Source organism: Dendrobates tinctorius, unplaced genomic scaffold, assembly GCF_039654945.1.
Source record: "Dendrobates tinctorius isolate UK_male_01 unplaced genomic scaffold, ASM3965494v1 ptg000086l, whole genome shotgun sequence".
NCBI classification, from domain to species: domain Eukaryota; kingdom Metazoa; phylum Chordata; class Amphibia; order Anura; family Dendrobatidae; genus Dendrobates; species Dendrobates tinctorius.
Genome location: NW_027361754.1, coordinates 60,586,962 through 60,605,686, shown reverse-complemented (window position 1 = coordinate 60,605,686; position 18,725 = coordinate 60,586,962). Strand labels below are relative to the sequence as shown.

At 45.9% G+C, this 18,725-nt stretch overlaps 1 protein-coding gene across 3 annotated transcripts in view; it reads left to right on the top strand.

The window, feature by feature from the left end:
- Positions 1 to 898: 898 nt before the first annotated feature.
- The window catches only part of SLC35E2B (solute carrier family 35 member E2B), a 118,152-nt gene continuing 100,325 nt past the window's right edge, over positions 899 to 18,725 (top strand). Inside the window, exon 1 of one of the 3 annotated variants that reach the window (XM_073585482.1) lies at positions 899 to 1,031. The gene's annotated coding sequence lies outside the window, so the exon portion shown is untranslated. Of the gene's footprint in view, positions 1,032 to 1,132; positions 1,210 to 2,615; positions 2,698 to 18,725 lie in introns of those variants that run through there. The other 2 variants (XM_073585483.1, XM_073585484.1) reach the window with 2 other exon arrangements.

Below are 18,725 nucleotides of genomic sequence, written 5' to 3'. Positions count from 1 at the left end.
CCCAGCCATCTGCTTTCCCTCTGCTGGTTAATAAAATATTGGGGATCCCATGCCATTTTTTCCAGATATTTATTTATTAATTAAATACGTGTACAGTGAACTACACAGGAAAGCACTGATTATATATCTCACTCACATATCGATCTATCTAATCATATATGTATTGAAGAATATTTCCTTTGCAAAATAATGCTAAATGACAGAGAATTACTATATGTAAAATCGCATTGCAATCAAATGTCATTCGGATGCTAGGTGATAAAAATCGCATTGTACTCATATGAAAATCTCATGACACTCGTCTCAATTTTCAAGAACAATAGCGGACCAATGTTTTAAATGTTGATGGGTAGGACTATGAACCCCAATTGTGTAAATTTTGTACAACCCATAGTAACCTTTTCGTCTAAGGCCGGAGACACACTAGCGTATAGCATCGGATGCGATATGCTAATGACCCTCGGCTCCTGCTCTGCTGCGAGCGTGATCGGAGTGTCAGTTCTCTGTGCTCCGAACCTCTCGCATGAGGGAGTCAGGGCACAGCTGTGGCGGAGGCGGAGAAAGTAATTTCTCCATCACCTCTGCTGCTGGCGTCGGCGGGAATCACACTGCACTCGCGTGACATCCGAGTGCAGTGCCATAGCTCGCACGCACTCATAGACTTACATGGGCGCGCGATCCGAATCTCGGGTGCAATCGCAGCATGCTGCTGAATCAGCATGAGAAAGCAATTGCCGAGTGCAATCCGATTTTTTATCTTTTCGCACTTGTCTGATTACATCGCAAGTGAGAGCGAGCCCTAACAGACATTTTGTCTTTCTCCCATTGTTTTTATTGCATGTGATTTTGTTTTTTTTCCTTTATCACAAGGAATCTCAGTGATGGCACAGTTCCGCTAGTCACCGCAAGGTGTCAGTGTAGCCGCGGCGCTCGGTCCTCTCCGCCGCTCTGAGTCTCTCTTGCTCGCTGGCTCTTAGTTACGGCGTCGCTATGGAGGAGGGCAGAGTGAGGGCGGCCGGGCGGACTGGGTGGTGAGTAGAGTACCCGTCGGGCAGCACCCGGGCACAGTACCCGTCACACTGCCGCAGGTGGGCGAGTTTAGGGGGGGGCTTGTAATTAGGACGGTCCCCGGAAGTTGCAGGCCGCCGCCACTTACAGGCAGGCCTGGCACTTATAGGGCACCTTCTGTGGCTGGGAGGAAGCTTTACGGTAAATGTCGTGAAGTTTAACCTTTTCCAGTCCTATACAAGCTGCAGACAGGAGCTGCCCCTTTGTCTGGGCGCTAGGTGCGCCCACCACATGGCACCGGCTCTGTACCACTCACATAAGCAATGCACCGCATCTTCAAGGCTCCCGTAGTTCCCAAATTATTAGGGGACATAGTTTTTTTTGTGTATATATTTACTGCAAATTCTATGTATAAAGAAAACTCCAATGTGAACATATCCTTAGGTCTGTACAGGGATGTACACTGACAGCACACATGTCACATCAAAAAGAAAAATAACCACCTTTATTAGGGTCTGCCGGGTGGCGGTGGCTCCTGGCAGGGTCTGCTGGGCGGCAGTGTTTCCTGGCGGGGTCTGCCGGGCGGCGGTGGCTCCTGGCGGGGTCTGCCGGGCGGCGGTGGCTCCTGGCGGGGTCTGCCGGGCGGCGGTGTTTCCTGGCGGGCTCTGCCGGGCGGCGGTGGCTCCTGGCGGGCTCTGCCGGGCGGCGGTGGCTCCTGGCGGGCTCTGTCGGGCGGCGGTGGCTCCTGGCAGGCAGCGGTGGCACATCTAGTGAGGGCAATTCACAGCAGGTAGCTATGCTGATGAAAGAAAAAAAAGCTGAAATTATAGTTGGTGCAAATTAGCAATTCAGTAATCTGTGACCTCCTGAGATTTGCCCCTAATACACATTAGACTAATGTCAGATGAAGCCGCTGATCTTGACAGGTTTGGCCAACAGTCTGATGTGTACTGGGCGCCGGCTGACTAATGGTCAGGAGAGATGTTGATCGGACATGTCTGTTTTCAGACTGCTGATCACATTGTTCTCCATCCGGCGTCTTCCTCATAAAGATCACAGGAGCGCTTGGCCAAGAAAGGGCCTCTGTGTATGAGACAGTCGGCAGAGATGACGTTCCGCTGACAGACATTGGATGTGTATGTGTGGCCTCAAAGGGCGTCTGTCAGCACAGGATGAATGTTCGAGCTAAGTCCCGCTGCTCAGTGCTTCACGGCGGCGCCTGTCACTTACATACACCTTCCAACCTGTTTGGTTTACTCTGTCTCTAGACCTCTTTTTTGACAGCTCTGGGAAGATGTATGTAAATGATTGGCCCCACCGTGAAGCACCGAGCCCCTGTGCTTGGTTTGAACAGTCATTCTATTCTGACAGTCTCTTTTAAGTGATGGCACCCGCTGCTCTTTTTTTTTTTTGTCAGGCTTTCCAACTTCACATCTTCCCCATTGATGCACACCTCTTTCCAGTGGTCCCAGTAGGGGATCTGTTGACACAACCTGATCAGTAAATCAGGTCAAGAATTCTGCATATCAGCTGGACTGAATCCCCTTGATTGCTGGCTACAATAGTGTAGCCCAAACTGTAGTATTTTGGTGAATGCAGTCACTACACTCGTGGAGGATTTTCCATTCTCTTCTGTGGGGACGACACTGTTTGTACTTTCTAGGAGGAGACTGGTCTTTGTCATCGGTGGTAAATATAGACTTAGCTTTAGGACATATTTCCATGTTTGCTGCCAGGTTGGGTAGTGACTGGCTTTGAATACTTGTTATTTCAGCAGAGTTATATAGAGTTTAGGGGAGTTTATTGAGGATTTACTGAATATAAATAATGTGTGTATAATAAATGAGAGTTGGTGCAAATTGATTCGCTGGAGCCGGCACATCGGCAACGTCAATAATCTGTGGCCATTAGACAGGAGCCCAGCGAACCACCTCTTTCCTGACAGCATCCCCGTTTCCATTCTGGATTAACCAGCCTGGGGTTATGCACGTGTGACAACTTGCTAGGCTGGCTAATCAAAAGAAGAGCTACAGATATCATAAGGTAGGACGCGATTCTCAGGACGACCCCCGATGGCGACACATTACTCACGTGACCGGTGGAGCGACCTGCAAATTGATCTGAGCCAACTTTACTGTATGTATAAATATACGGTATATAAGTAAGCACACCTCTATCAGGAATAAATTTGATAAGGCATCGCTTCATGATCATCACTGACAGCAATATCCCTCAATAAGACTTAATGCTGAATGACGGAAAATTTGCTGTGTTTGGCGACTGCTAGTTCTGCGGTTTCCAGGAGCCATGTATATAAATCAGGTGTACATGTTAAGACTCCCTTGATTACTGTGAAATGTTATTTACCGAGTATCCTAGGAAGAGTTAAATTGCCTAAATTGTGTGCAGGCTCCTGGTTATATTATCCTAATCACTTTATATCAATCAGAATATTTCTCTGCCATTGGGATCATTTAAACCATTATATAGTAACTACATAAAGAGTGGGGCATTAATTCTGCATTTCATCGGTGGTGTAGACAGGAGGTTAGTCGATATATACTCCTGACAGATGTCTATGATGTATTCCACTGTAGAAGACTAACCGCGACGTGGGTCAATGCAGTTAACTTCGATGTTACCGTCTGTTTGATTATTTTCCTTATTATTGACGTCTAAAGTAAATGTATGTCTGGGTACAGGCAAGTCTATGTAAATTGTCCATATTGTCATCCATATATGCCATCAGTTATCTGTGTGTTAATATTTTACTTCCGTATGACATCCTTTTTATACATGAACAATTGAAAATAAAATAGTCCAAATTCAGTTTCCTATGGCAATAATTGTAATGGATCGGTGAAAATTGTTAATCTTACTGATGGTACACGTATCTGATTCATCAAAGTAGTCCATGCTGCAACAATTTTTTTTTCTTGCGGACTATTGGTCTGTGTTTAAAAAAAGTAATAATTTGAACGACACCCTTACCTTACATAGGGCTGAGGTCTAAGGGGTAAGGTTTCTCCTTGTGGAGAGTGACATACCAGCTCTGGCTTGGTAAGGAGGCTTATTCGCCGTGCAGTGCTCCTCTGGGAAAATAATATGCAAATTGCCTCTTCAGAGCGGAAGAGGACTTGAACTCTATAGCACCTGGTAGTAGAGATCTAACAAGTCACAGTCAACCCATTAACAAGTCTTGTAATATGACTTAGGATAAAAGCCAAATCAGAATCTCAATTTGCAGACACTGTGTTTCGGGCTAATAGCCCTTGTCGGTGCAAAGTATGATAACTGATTTGGCTAGGTGAGAGGCTCTGGACTGAGGTCTAAGGGGTAAGGTTTCTCCTTTTTTACTACCAACAGGTGGCGCTATAGAGTTCAAGTCCTCTTCCTCTCTGAAGAGGCAATTTGCATATTATTTTCCCAGAGGAGCATTGCACAGCGAATAAGCCTCCGAGCTACCTTGACAAGCCAGAGCTGGTATGTCACTTTCCACAAGGCGAAACCTTACACCTTAGACCTCAGTCCAGAGCCTCTCACCTAGCCAAATCAGTTCTCATACTTTGCACTGACGAGGGCCAATAGCCCGAAACACCGTGTCTGCAAATTGAGATTCTGATTTGGCTTTTATCCTAAGTCATATTACAAGACTCGTTAAAGGGTTTGTTGTGACTTGTAGGATCGCAACTTACACAGGGCTGTATGCCATCCATTTTCCTATTCGTAAAGATAGCATATTGATTGGTGTTTGTTTAAGCTCGTTTAAGCACTAGTTATCTCCTGCTTGGCTGATCACTATTTAGACAATGGCTTCCCTGACTATGCGGGTGGCCTTGTACTAATCACCCAAAATGAAACACAATGTTAGGCTGGTTTCACACATCCGTTTATTTCCAGTACCGGAGATATCCGTGTGTTTAATACTTGCGGCACACGTGTGGCAACTGTGTGCCACATCAGTACCACACGGAGGGCTGGCGGCTGGTGCTGAAGACGGCTCTCATCATTCTCCCCTGCTCTGCCGGCGATCGGCGCAAGCAGGGGAGAAAGATGAGTTAGGGCCCCGTCACACTTAGCGACTCACCAGCAATCCCGACAACGATATGAACTTGTCATGATCGCTGGTGTGTCGCTACATGATCGCTGGTGAGCTGCCAAACAGGCAGCTTTCCCAGCAATCAGGACAGCAACACGCGGGTAACAAGCGATTCACATCGCTTAGTTACCCACTATGTACCTTAGTTACCAGCGCGCTGGTGCAGGGAGCTGGTAACCAAGGTACACATCAGGTTTCTAAGCGCCGCGCGGTGCTTAGAAACCCGATATTTACCTTGGTTACCAGCTCGCTGATCGCCGGTCTCCCGCCTGCCCCACGCAGCGATGCGTGCTGGCCAGCGGGAGTCCAGCGATCAAAAAAATGTCCTAGCCATGCCAGGACGATCAATGATACCCGGCAGGGGGGCCGGTCGCTGATAAGTGTTACACACAGCGATCTCGCTGGTGAGATCGCTGTTGCGTCACAAAACTTGTGACTCAGCAGCGATCTCGCTAGCGAGATCGCTGTGTGTGACGGGGGCTTTATATTAGGGCCCCGTCACACATAGCGATGCACCAGCGATCCCGACAACGATATGACCTAGTCAGGATCGCTGGTGTGTCTCTACATGATCGCTGGTGAGCTGCCAAACAGGCAGCTTCACCAGCGATCAGCACCAGCGACACGCGGGTAACAAGCGGCGCATGTCATTTAGTTACCGACTGTGTACCTTAGTTACCAGCGCGTTGGTGCAGGGAGCTGGTAACCAAGGTACACATCGGGTTTCTAAGCGGCGCGCGGCACTTAGAAACCCGATGTGTACCTTGGTTACCAGCTCCCTGCACCAGCGCGCTGGTAACTAAGGTACACATCGGGTTTCTAAGCGCTGCGCGCCACTTAGAAACCCTCTGTTTACCTTAGTTACCAGCTCATGCTCGCTGATCGCTGGTCTCCCTCCTGTCACACGCAGCGATGCGAGCTGGCCAGCGGGAGACCAGCAATCAAAAAAATGTCCTGGCCATTCCAGGACGATCAGCGATAACCGGCAGGAGGGCCGGACGCTGGTAAGTGTCACACAAAGCGATCTCGCTGGTGAGATCGCTGTTGCGTCACAACACTTTTGACTCGGCATCGATCTCGCTAGCGAGATCGCTATGTGTGGCGGGGGCTTTAAAGTCAGAACAGTAACAGCAGGTGGGGGCTTTTGTGACTATTACTCCCATCAACCGACACCTGTTGCTGTTAATAACAGCGACAGCAGGAGCGGATGATCAGAGGATTCCTCTCCCGCACCTATGATCTAACAAAATAAATGAATGAAAAACCCAATGTGGTTTCCCCCCCCTATTCACTTTAACCAACCAGGCAATCCTCAGCTGTCAGCCTCAGCAAGGTTGGTTATCAAGAATAGAGGGGTCCTCATGCTGTTTTTTTTGTTTTTTTTTTAAATAAATCATTAAAAAAAACTGTGTCTAGGCCCCGCCCATTTTTGAAAACCAGCCTTGCTAAAGCTCACAGCTGGGGGCTGGTATTTTCAGGCAGGTAAGGGGCCATTGATATAGGCCCCCCAGCTACCCAGAAAAGGCACATATATTAGCTGTGACTATGGGGTTAGTAATGGGGGCGTCTTATTGACGCCCCTCCATTACTAACCTCGGGGCTTGATGTCACATGACAATACAAAGGTGGCATCAACCCCCCCCCAACTATCACCCCACTTGCCACCATTACTGGGCAAGTGAGAAGAGCCGGGCAAAGCGCCAGAATTGGCGCATCTAATAGAGCCACCTTTTCTGGGCAGCTGCGGGCTGATATTTTTAGGCTGGGGGACCTATATCAGTGGCCCCTTATCAGCCTGAGAATACCAGCACCTAGCTGTCTGTTTTAGCAAGGCTGGTTGTCAAAAATGGGGGGGACTCCAAGCCGTTTTTTTAATTTATTTAAATAATTAAAAAAACAGCATGAGGACCCCTCTATTCTTGATAACCAACCTTGCTGAAGCTGACAGCTGAGGGTTGCAACCTCCAGCTGTGAATTTTGCCTGGTTGGTTAAAGAAAATAGGGGGAACCCACGCCAGGTTTTTTATTCATTTGTTTAGTAGTATCGCAGGCGGCGGGTGAAGAATACCCCGATCATCCGCTCCTGCTGTCACTGTTATTAGCGGCAGCAGGTGTCGGATGATGGGAGTAATAGTCCCAAAAGCCCCCACCTGCTGTCATCGTTCTTACTTTAATATAACTCTCATCATTCTCCCTTGCTCTCGCAGAGCAGGGGAGAATGATGAGAGCCATCTTCAGCACCAGCCGCTGGGGATCAGCGCTTAGTGTATGTGTTATGCGTGTCACACGGAAGACATCAATGTGTGTTCTCCGTATGCACGTGTGTGGGACGTTTTGCTGCCCATGCTGATGGTAAAAAACAGACATGTCTACTTGTGGGGCAAATGGACACACGGTCCCTAGAAACACACTGACATGTGCACAGACCCATTCATTTGAATGGGTCTGTGTGTCAGTGGCTCCGGTATGTGTGAAAACTGTCACTACATATACTGAAGACACGGATGTATGAAAGAGGCCTTAGGCTATGTGCACACAGTGCGGAACCTCCCGCGGATTTTACTAAATCCGCAGGTCAAATGACCTGCATTTTGCCTGCGGATTTAGTGCATTTTTTTTGCGGTTTTCCACCTGCGGATTTGTAGAATAGAGCAGGTGGAAAACTGCAGCAAAACCGCACAAAAGAAGTGACATGCTGCTTTTTTTATTCCGCATGAAATCCGCGCAGAAAAATCCGCAGTATGTGCACAGCGTTTTTTTTTTTTTACATAGCCAATAATGGTACTGTACATCACCTGCAATTCTGCTGCGGATCCGCAGGGCCAAATCCGCTGCGGATCCGCACCGTGTGCACAGAGCCTAAGGCTGTGTGCACACGCTGCGGATTTTGCTGCGGTTCCGCAGCGGTTTTGGCCGCTGCGGACCCGCAGCAGTTTCTGCTGCGGTGTACAGTACAATGATTCCCTATGGGAATCAAAAACCGCAGTGCAGACGGTGCGGAATTTTCCGCGCGGATTATCTGCGGTTTTCAATCCGCAGAAAGAATTGACATGTCAATTCTTTCTGCGGATTCTCCTGCGGTTTGCCATCTCCTCCATTGAGGAGATGAAAAACCGCAGGGCAAAACCGCAGAGCAATCCGCAGGTAAAACCGCAGGTCTTTTGACCTGCGGTTTCACCTGCGGATTGTACAAAATCCGCACCTTTTCCGCAGCGTGTGCACACAGCCTTAGTGTGTTGCCCTGCACCCTTTTCACCAGCTGGAGGCCAGCAGACCTCAGTCCTAGAGCCCCTTAGGGATCATGAAGACGAGCGTGTAAATCGAACGTGTGCTGTGCGATTTTTGAAAGGACAGCACAATGACCCATGTTATTTAATAGGGCAATTTCAATCAACAATTTGTCTCAGTCAGACCGTCCAAAAGAAGAACAATCACAGCATGCACTTCACTGGTCCAATTTACGGCTCAGAATAGTGCATGAAAATGGCTAGTAGCTCCTGCAATCCTTCAGTATTCGGTAGAACACTCAGAGCCAGAAGTTACTGGCCAGAGTTTTCTTACTCTCGCCTGCAGCCGGCTTTAAGCAGACACCTTCTCTCCCTTCAGATAGTTTTTCCCCACCTAAACTGCACACATTTCTAAACCCACTAATGAATCCGCCAATAGTTGCACTGACTGAGGTCCTACAGAGAAAAAATGGTCCAGGAAGAATAATAATAATAATCTTTATTTATATAGCGCCAACATATTCCGCAGCGCTTTACAGTTTAACAGTTTCAAAACACAAGTCATAAGTAACAACGCTAACAATACAATAATTAAAGCAAAATAAGACGAAATAAGACGACCCTGCTCGTGAGAGCTTACAATCTACAATGAGGTGAGGGAGATACAGAGTACAGGTGTGTATTTACAATGGTGTATTTACAATGAAGGTCCAGCCATCTTGCGGGAGTGAAGGATGGATGGAGATAGTGAATGGGCTACACACGCACACTTACACAGAGAATGACTTTGATTAGTGAATGTGATAGGCCGCTCTGAACAGGTGTGTTTTGAGGGAGCGCCTAAAACTATGCAAATTGTGGATAGTCCTGATTTCTTGGGGTAGAGCATTCCAGAGGATAGGAGCAGCACGGGAGAAGTCTTGGAGTCGGGAGTGGGAGGTACGGATTAGTGCAGAGGTTAGTCGAAAGTCGTTTGCAGAGCGCAGCGATCGGCTAGGCCGATAGACAGAAATGAGAGAAGAGATGTAAGGGGGTGCCGCACTGTGGAGAGCTTTGTGGGTGAGAACAAGTACTTTGAATTCGATCCTATAATGAATGGGCAGCCAATGTAAGGACTGACGAAGAGCGGATGCGTCCGAGTACCGATTACCCAGATGGACGATCCTGGCCGCTGCATTAAGTATGGACTGGAGAGGGGATAGTCGAGTGACGGGGAGGCCAATTAATAGAGCGTTGCAGTAATCCAGGCGAGAGTGGATCAATGCAACAGTGAGGGTTTTTGTTGTTTCCATAGTGAGAAAAGGGCGGATTCTAGAGATGTTCTTTAGGTGTAAGCGACAAGAGCGGGCAAGGGATTGTATATGGGATGTGAAGGAGAGATTGGTGTCAAACATAACACCCAGACAGCGCGCCTGCTGCCGGGGTGTTATTGTGGTACCACCCACGGAGAGGGAAATGTCAGATTTAGGGAGGTTAGTAGACGGCGGGAACAGAAGAAGTTCAGTTTTGGAGAGGTTGAGTTTCAGATAGAGAGCGGACATGATATTGGAGACTGCGGACAGACAGTCACTGGCGTTAGGTAGTACAGCGGGGGTAAGGTCGGGGGAAGACGTGTATAGTTGTGTGTCATCAGCATAAAGATGGTACTGAAAGCCAAATCTGCTGATGGTCTGTCCAATTGGGGCCGTGTAGAGAGAGAAAAGAAGGGGGCCAAGGACGGAGCCCTGAGGTACCCCGACCGCAAGAGGAAGAGGAGATGACGTGGAGCCAGAGAACAAAACACTGAAGGAGCGGTCAGAGAGATAGGAAGAGAACCAGGAGAGTGCAGTGTCCTTAATGCCTAGTGACTGGAGCCTAGAGAGTAGGAGATGGTGGTCAACAGTATCGAAAGCTGCAGATAGGTCAAGAAGAATGAGCAGAGAGTGGTCACCGTTACGTTTTGCTGTCAGAAGGTCATTGGTCACTTTGATAAGTGCAGTTTCAGTCGAATGTAGGGGGCGGAAGCCGGACTGTGAAGGGTCTAGAAGGGAGTGAATGGAGAGGAAACGGGTAAGGCGGGAGTAAACTAGGCGTTCCAAAAGTTTAGAGATGAAGGGGAGATTGGAGACTGGTCTGTAGTTGTTTGTGCAGGATGGGTCGAGAGCAGGTTTTTTTTAGTAATGGAGTAACGATGGCGTGTTTGAAGGAGGATGGGAAAATGCCCGAGGAGAGGGAGAGATTAAAGATTGTAGTTAGGTGGGTTGTGACGACTGGAGAGAGAGACTGGAGGAGATGTGAGGGAATGGGGTCGGTAGTGCATGTAGTCGGACGAGAAGAAGAGAGGAGTCTGGAGACTTCTTCTTCTGTGATGGGATCAAATGTGGAGAGTGAGCCAGGGGAGATGCAGGAAGGGATGGGAGTCACAGCACTTGGTGGTTGGGAGCAGATTTCTTGACGGATATTATCTATTTTTTCTGTAAAGTGGGAGGCCAGGTCATCAGCACAAATGTCTGTGATAGGGGCTTGTGCTTTTGGCCTGAGGAGGGAGTGAAAAGTGTCAAAAAGTTTCTTGGGGTTGTTGGCTAGTGAGGAGATCAGGGTGGTGAAGTAGGTCTGTTTGGCAAGGTGAAGGGCAGCGTTATAGGTTCTTAACATAAATTTGAAGTGTATGAAGTCTTCTGGTGTGCGGGTTTTTCTCCATAGGCGTTCAGCACTCCTGGAGCATCGCTGGAGAAGTTGAGTTTGCGATGTGAGCCAGGGCTGTTTTACTCTGTGTTTGGAGGTTCTGAGGGTGAGGGGAGCTACTTGGTCAAGGGTGCTTCTAAGAGTGTCATTGTAGTGATGAACAGCCAGATTAGGACAGGAAAGAGAGGAGATTGGGGACAGAGATGAGTGTAGGGAATCTGAAAGTGTCTGAGGGTTACCAGGTCTGTTACCAAATCTTCCCCTTAGAGTTGAACAAATCGATTCACAGGACCCTGGTGCTGACATTTCACTAAGACTATGTTCACATGTTGCGCTATGGCTGCATTTTTTTTTCTCCTGGAAAATCTGCTCTCTTGGCAGGAAAGAAGCTGTTTACAAAAAGCAGGTTTTGCTGCGTTTTTCAGGATCCCAAAGTTCAGCTTTGTTTCCACCACAGAAAATGGGGGAAGGTGAATTGGTGGGTAATAGTTTACCTAAGGCCGGGATCACACATGCGAGAAATTTGGACGAGTTTCGCATGTTAATACCCGACACTGCCACCAGCACTTGGGAGCGGAGTGTGCGGCTGCTTGTGTTTCTATGCGGCCCCACACTTTGCTCCCGAGTACCGGGTATTAACATGCGAGACTCGGACCAGTTTGTCGCATGTGTGATCCGGGCCTAAGACACTGACAGAGAATTGAGTTTGTAGGACACAGTTTACTTTCACACCTTGGTTGGCCACAGGCATTGTTCAATTTCACACCTTGGTTGGCCAATGGTTACTTTGTACACATCACTAATTTAATTAAATGGTGCTAATCCTATCAAATTATACTAATCCTAAACTGCCATTCTAGCTGCCATGAACAAGACATTATGGTTTAAACTTGGGGAAAAATCACAAAAGTAAATGGGCCTCACATCCTGCTGCACCTGCTTTTTTCCAATAAAACACAGCAAAACCTGATACTTGCATTTACCCATTGCTTTCTATGGGTGTAAAAACGCTGAAAGTGACAAGATGCATTTTGCAAAAAGTATTGCACAAAATACTGAGGACAAAAAAAACAAGCTGTGTGCATGAGATTTATGCAATCTCATCGACCTTTCTGGTACTGTAAAACGCAGCTGAAAATTTGCATGACAAGCCTCTGAAAAAAACGTAACGTGTAAGCATATCCTAGTCATATCCCACATATGGGAGCCCTACGAATCACCTCTGTCCTGCTGGTATTCTCCGCTTCCTTTCTGATTTGTAGGTCACACACACATAACGTTGCACCTTTGTGCATGCAGCTGGGCTCAGGCTGTGTTGGTGCATATTCGCTGCACTCGCTCTGGGAAAGCAAGCGCTGTTAATCAGAACAGGGGAAAGCGTCTTCATGCAAAATTAGGGGCCGGAGCAAGAGCCCCCTCAAGTGCATACAAGATGTCATTTTCACAGGCACTTTACCAGTGATACGCACAGTGCTAGTATAATTTTTCTAGGGTCAAAGTTCAATATAAAACAGTATTGAGCGTTTTTATTAAGAAGCAAAGATACTTGTTTTTCAAGCATTTTACAACCTGACCAATTTAAGAACTTGAGCATAACCCCTTAAAGGGAATCTGTCACCCCTTTTTCATGATATCATGTAAAGATATCACCCAATTGTGCGTCCCATAAGGATTCTTTTAGGATTTTTTATTCCCCCCGACCCCGCACCTTTGATGCAAAAATACCTTTATCTTGTTGAGGATGTATTCAATATCACAGATAACGTTGGTTTCCGCGCTTGCGCATTCAAAGAGGCCTCCGGCGCCAACTGTGGGCGAAGCATATAAGCGGTACTGCGCATGCGCCAGTATTTTCGAGCGGTCTATGCCCCGGAAGTCTTCACATGCAGGACACACTTCCGGGGCATAGATCGCGCTGGAAAATACCGGCGCATGCGTAGTACCGCTTATATGCTTCGCCCACAGTTGGGCAAGGCATACTGCGCAGGCGCCAGAGGCGTCTTTGAATGCGCAAGCGCGGCAAACAACATTATCTGTGATATTCACAGATGAAGATTACGCTCAGCAAGCCGAGGAGGGGGGGTGAAGCTGACTAAGCCACGCCCATTGGAGCGGACTGCGGCGATTTGCATACCTCTTCAAGATAACAAAGGTATTTTTGCATCAAAGATGCGGGGTTGGGGGATATAAAAAATCCTAAAAGAATCCTTACGGGACGCACAATTGGGTGATATCACTAAAAAGGGGTGACAGATTCCCTCAATGGCCTTATGGGTGGAATCTTTTTATTGAATGGTTTTATAAAGTGCAAGTGACACTTTCTAGTAGTTTCAGGAGCTGGCGAAGGCTGGTTTCACGTTTGCGTCTGTGTGTGTGTAGCGTTTGATCCGCATGCGTCATGCGTACATATAGTTAACATGGTGTACGCAGGGACATGCGTTCGCATGCTTTTGCGTACGCATGCGTCATTTTGTGGTGTGCGGCGGGGTGTGGAGAACGCAACATGTTGAATTTTTTTTTTAAGCGTCAAAAATCCGTCAAGTATGCGCAGGCATGTGGTTGAGTGCATCAAAAAAATGCATTACTGTCTATGGAAATGCATTAGTATACAAGGGCATGCGTTCTTCAAAATGCAAAAAGAAATCCCATCAGACTCCCATTTTTGTCTGGTGTCACATCTAATGCATGCACATAACGCAAACGCATGCAAAGCTCATACAAACGCATGCATACGCAGCTTTTTTCTGTCATGTGTAAGATGATGCGCATAAAAAACTCTGCGAAACATGCGTTATGCTTGCGTTTGCACATGTGGATGATACGCTGCAGACTCAAACGCTAATGTGAACCTAGCCTAATGAATGGTAGTGGATAGGTAGGCAACTTTCCCCTATCACCATGCACCTTATACATGTACCTGGACCACTTGACCCAAACTGGAGAAGACACTTTCTTCTATTTCTTTGCTCCATTAATCTACCAGCCTTGCTGTGCCATTTATTTTGGGCTGTTATTATTCCAGGTTGCCCTTTAGACTTATTGTACTTTGCTCGGGTAGACATCACATTGTACACAGCGTATTGCTATTTGCTGTACCTATTGGCAAGTTCTTGACAAATATTAGCCAATTGTTCCGAATGATATTCCTCCTTCATGTTCCCTCCGTCATTCCTCCTTGCGGCTGGAGCTCTTCAGTCAGGTGCTGAAGAAGTCTAGACATTTAATAGGCATATTTGCTATCATCCTGTGTTATTGTGGTTGTTTGCACTTGGATTTTTTTTTTGCTTTGGCAGTTTTATTGTTGATTTTTACAGTTACATCTTCAGAAAATTGATTAGGAATCTGGGTTATTACATGGAATAGAAATGTATAGAACTTCCTTTTAGGGTTCATTCAGATGAGTGCTCCACGGACTTCGCACGCAGAGAACAAGCGCCCATTACAGCTAATTTGGAAATGTACATGGCCAGTTTTCCTTAGACCAATGGTCTGCATGTGAAAAGTGTCAGCATATTTTAATTTTTTTCTGATTTATTGACTGGACTAGTGCCTGTAAATAGCAGTCTGCTCTGGCATAAGTCTGCAATTTGCAGATGTGACTAGCCCGAGAACGGCCGTCTGAACCTGGCCATAGGGCAGTGCTGTGAACTTGGCCTATCTGTGATTGTGCACTTATTCTAAAGTAGTCGTCCAATGCAAATGAAAGCAAAAGGGCCCCAACGCAGTTGAGTTTCCGCTATGGTCCTGCTCAGCTCACATTAAGGTCTTGATCACATGAGTGTATAACTCGGCTGAATGCTGTGCAGTGTTTTAGGGGATAGCGCTCGGACCAATATTCTATAGGGCATCTCAGATCTGCAAATATTTTCTCATGCCGATTCGCCATGAGAGAACAGTGGCAGCATGCTGCGAGTGCATCCGAGAATCAGACCGCACGCACCCATACAACTCTGCTAGTAGTGAAGCACAGGAAAACCATGATGGGCAACTTTAGCAGTAAACCAGTTCTGGTTTTGATGCACAGTTCTTGGCCTCCAGCAATACAACACAATATCTGGGTGCTCTGTTATTTTGCAATTATAATTTGAGTTGGGCGAAACAGTTGACAGGATCCTTGTCCAGCGGCCAGGTTATTGGCGTGCCAGAGCAATGTGAATTTACCTGCTCGGGCGCAAAAAAAGGAGCAACGTTTTGACCCGTCTCAAAAGATGAATTAGCTGGAAACATCTAGATAATGAAAGCCACACACACATTATCAAGCATACCTACAAAAATACCTGGACGGAAAGATAAAACCAGAGTAAAAATGGCACAGAAACCATAATGAATTTGGTGCAAAAGTAAAAATGTATAAGCAAACATTTACTAAACATGAATATAAAAAGTACAATAAGGATGATGAACCGAGGCCCTAGTACAGGGGTGCATAACATTTTTTTTTCTTTGTCCAAGGGCCACCCTGAACTAATTCCAAGGATTGCAAGGGTAATTGCATCACCATTAATACATCACCAGAGCCAAATTTTAAGCAGTTGTGTTGGATTTAGAAACTTCTGCTCCTAAAAAAATTAGTGTTAATATGCGCTAACTTAAACTGAGTTGTTTGGAGCATAAACCAAATTCTCCTCATAATCTCAAATCCCTAAGTTTTGATAGATTTTAAGTTTTAACATAGCCATGAAACACGTTATGGATCACTGCGTGCAGACAATGGTTTTCATCTTGTACACGTAAGGGTGCGGCTCCAAGCGATCAATTGTAATGTCTGGTCAGCCTCATATACATTTGTACTGCATGAACCTACAATTCCCAGTATGTTCTTAACAGTGGCAATGAGATGCAGGGAGTTGTTACCAGCCATCATCGGACTGCGGACCATACAGGAACCACAGTACTGGTAAGACGCAGGCAGGATTCCAAATCAACATTTACATCCGGGGACCTTATAAGTGACATCTTCTCTGATTGAGGTCGTTCTGATCAGTTTTGCCTCCATGTAGCACAGATGCCATGATGAGATTTTACTCCCTTAGGCTAGTTTCACACTTGCTTCTTTTTGCAGCGCGTTTTTCCCGCAAAAAAACGCATTAAAAAAACGCATACAAATGCATACAAACGCTGCGTTTTTTCAAGCATTTTTATGCGCATGCTGGAAAAAAACGCAGCGTTTTTGTGCGTTTGTATGCGTTTTTTGTGCGTTTGCGTTTTTTTACAGATTTTGGAAAAACCCCACAAAAAAGAAAAAACAACCATTCAACAACACACAAGACCAATGGGACTGCATTGTGGGTGTGGTATGTTAATATATAGACCCTGTCTACAGTATTCTTCACATTTGCTTGATTCTTCTCGTGACCATGGATCTGCGCTGGAAGAGTTTTCACTTCAACTTGGATTTGGACATCGCGATGGCTCAGGCGTATGCAGTTGCTTGCCATGAACAAAGGAAGAGAGAGAGGCAGCGAAGACGGCGGCGTATGTGGATACATCCGATTGTTGAACTCCGGGATAGCCGTGGGGCATACCACACCCTCTACAGCGAGCTCCAGTCAAACCCGGAGAAATTTACAGATTATATCCGGATGTCCCACGAAAGTTTCATGGATTTGCTTGCTCGTGTCCAACAATCCATCCGGAGACAGGACACACAGCTCCGTCGTGCGATTCCTCCTGAGGAACGGCTACTGGTGACATTACGGTATGTTTTAAAAACCAAGGGGTGCGGTCTGATGTTTTTTTTTTTAAATTTAGTATTCAAAACCTTGGGTAATTAGTTTTCGTGAATGTACTAATATTTTATTTTATAGTTTTTTAAAATAATATACATAAATATTAATTTTACTTCTTTGTCTGTTCACAGATTCCTGGCGACTGGAGAAACCCTATCTTCACTACACTTCCAGTACCGTATTGGAATCTCTACCTTGTCTGGAATTGTTGCTGACACCTGCCGGGCTCTCTGGAATGTTCTTTGTCCAGAATTTATGCCCCTGCCCACCGCTGAAAAGTGGATGGAAATTGCTGACAAATTCTGGACAGTATGCAATTTTCCCAACTGTTTGGGAGCTGTTGATGGTAAACACATACGGATCATCAAACCCCAAAGAACGGGATCTGAGTACTATAATTACAAAAAGTACTTTTCAATAGTACTCATGGCGATTGCGGGTGCCGGATGTATGTTTGTAGCAGTGGACATTGGAGCATTTGGCCGTGGTAATGACTCACAGGCTTTTAAAAACTCAGACATGGGCCGGAGGTTGTATGGCAACCAATTTAATTTCCCTATGCCACGGCCTCTTCCTCACACCGAAGCTCCGCCACTGCCCTTTGTAATGGTTGGCGATGAGGCTTTTCAAATGTGCGGAAACTTACTGAAACCCTACTCCAGCCGGGACTTGGACCACACCAAAAAAATATTTAATTACAGGCTGACCAGGGCCAGAAGAACTGTCGAGTGTGCTTTTGGGATTCTTGTCTCCAGATGGCGAATTCTGGGCACGGCCATTAATCTTAAACTTGAAACAGTCGATGAGGTGGTGAAGGCCTGTGTGGTTCTACATAACTTTGTGATGGCTAAAGAGCACCCGACCTTTGAACTGGACGATGATGCTCCTAACCCATTGCCTGAATTCACTCAGCACACTCTCAGGTCATCCGTTGAAGTTGGCCAAATGAGGGACCAATTTGCGGCCTACTTTATTTCTGATGTAGGACGGGTGCACTGGCAAGATGAAATGGTGTAATGTTTTTGTTTGTTTATGGTAATAAAAAACCTTATTTGATACCATTACTGAGTGCACTATATTTTTTAAACTACAATTAAATAAAAAACTTCCCATGTATAACTGAATTTTTTGATGTTCACACACCTGGGCAGGTAAATACACATACGAGTTAAAATGCAGCATTGCTAGTCTGCGTGAAATATATTGGAACGAGCAAAGCTGCAGGCCATGAATCAGGAAACCAAATTTTTTCAAGAGAAAATTGTGCAACTAGTTGAAAAAAAAGTATGTGATTTTCTCAAAACACAACCCTCAAAACCCAACCCCAATGAAAGTCAATGGTGAATACAAGTCAGCATTGAGTGGATGAATGTAATCTGCTCCATTCCAACTTACAAGTTATTACACTAGGCCTTAGGAATAACTATACTAGGCCGTGGTATTTCAAATATGAGTATAGTAGGCCTTGGGCCTACTAGTATAGTCATATGTGAAATACCACGGCCTAGTATAGTCATACCAAGGCCTACTCGATTTTTACCAACTAGGATCTTGTTTCACGAAAAACAAACTGTTGAAACTTGACAAGTTTCAACAGTTTGTTTTTCATGAAACCAGATTCTAGTTGGTAAAACTAGAGTTATTACACTAGGCCTTGGAATGACTACACTAGGCCGTGGTATTTCAAATATGAGTATAGTAGGCCTTGGGGCTAGTAGTATAGTAATATGTGAAATACCACGGCCTAGTATAGTCATACCAAGGCCTACTGTAATAACTCGATTTTTAACAACTAGCATCTTGTTTCACAAAAAACAAACTGGTGAAACTAGAAAGAAACTTATTTTTTAGACAAGTTTCAACAGTTTGTTTTTCATGAAACCAGATCCAAGTTGATAAAACTAGAGTTATTACACTAGGCCTTGGTATGACTATACTAGGCCGTGGTATTTCACATATGACTATACTAGGCCTTGGGTTGGTTTTTAACATGTATTT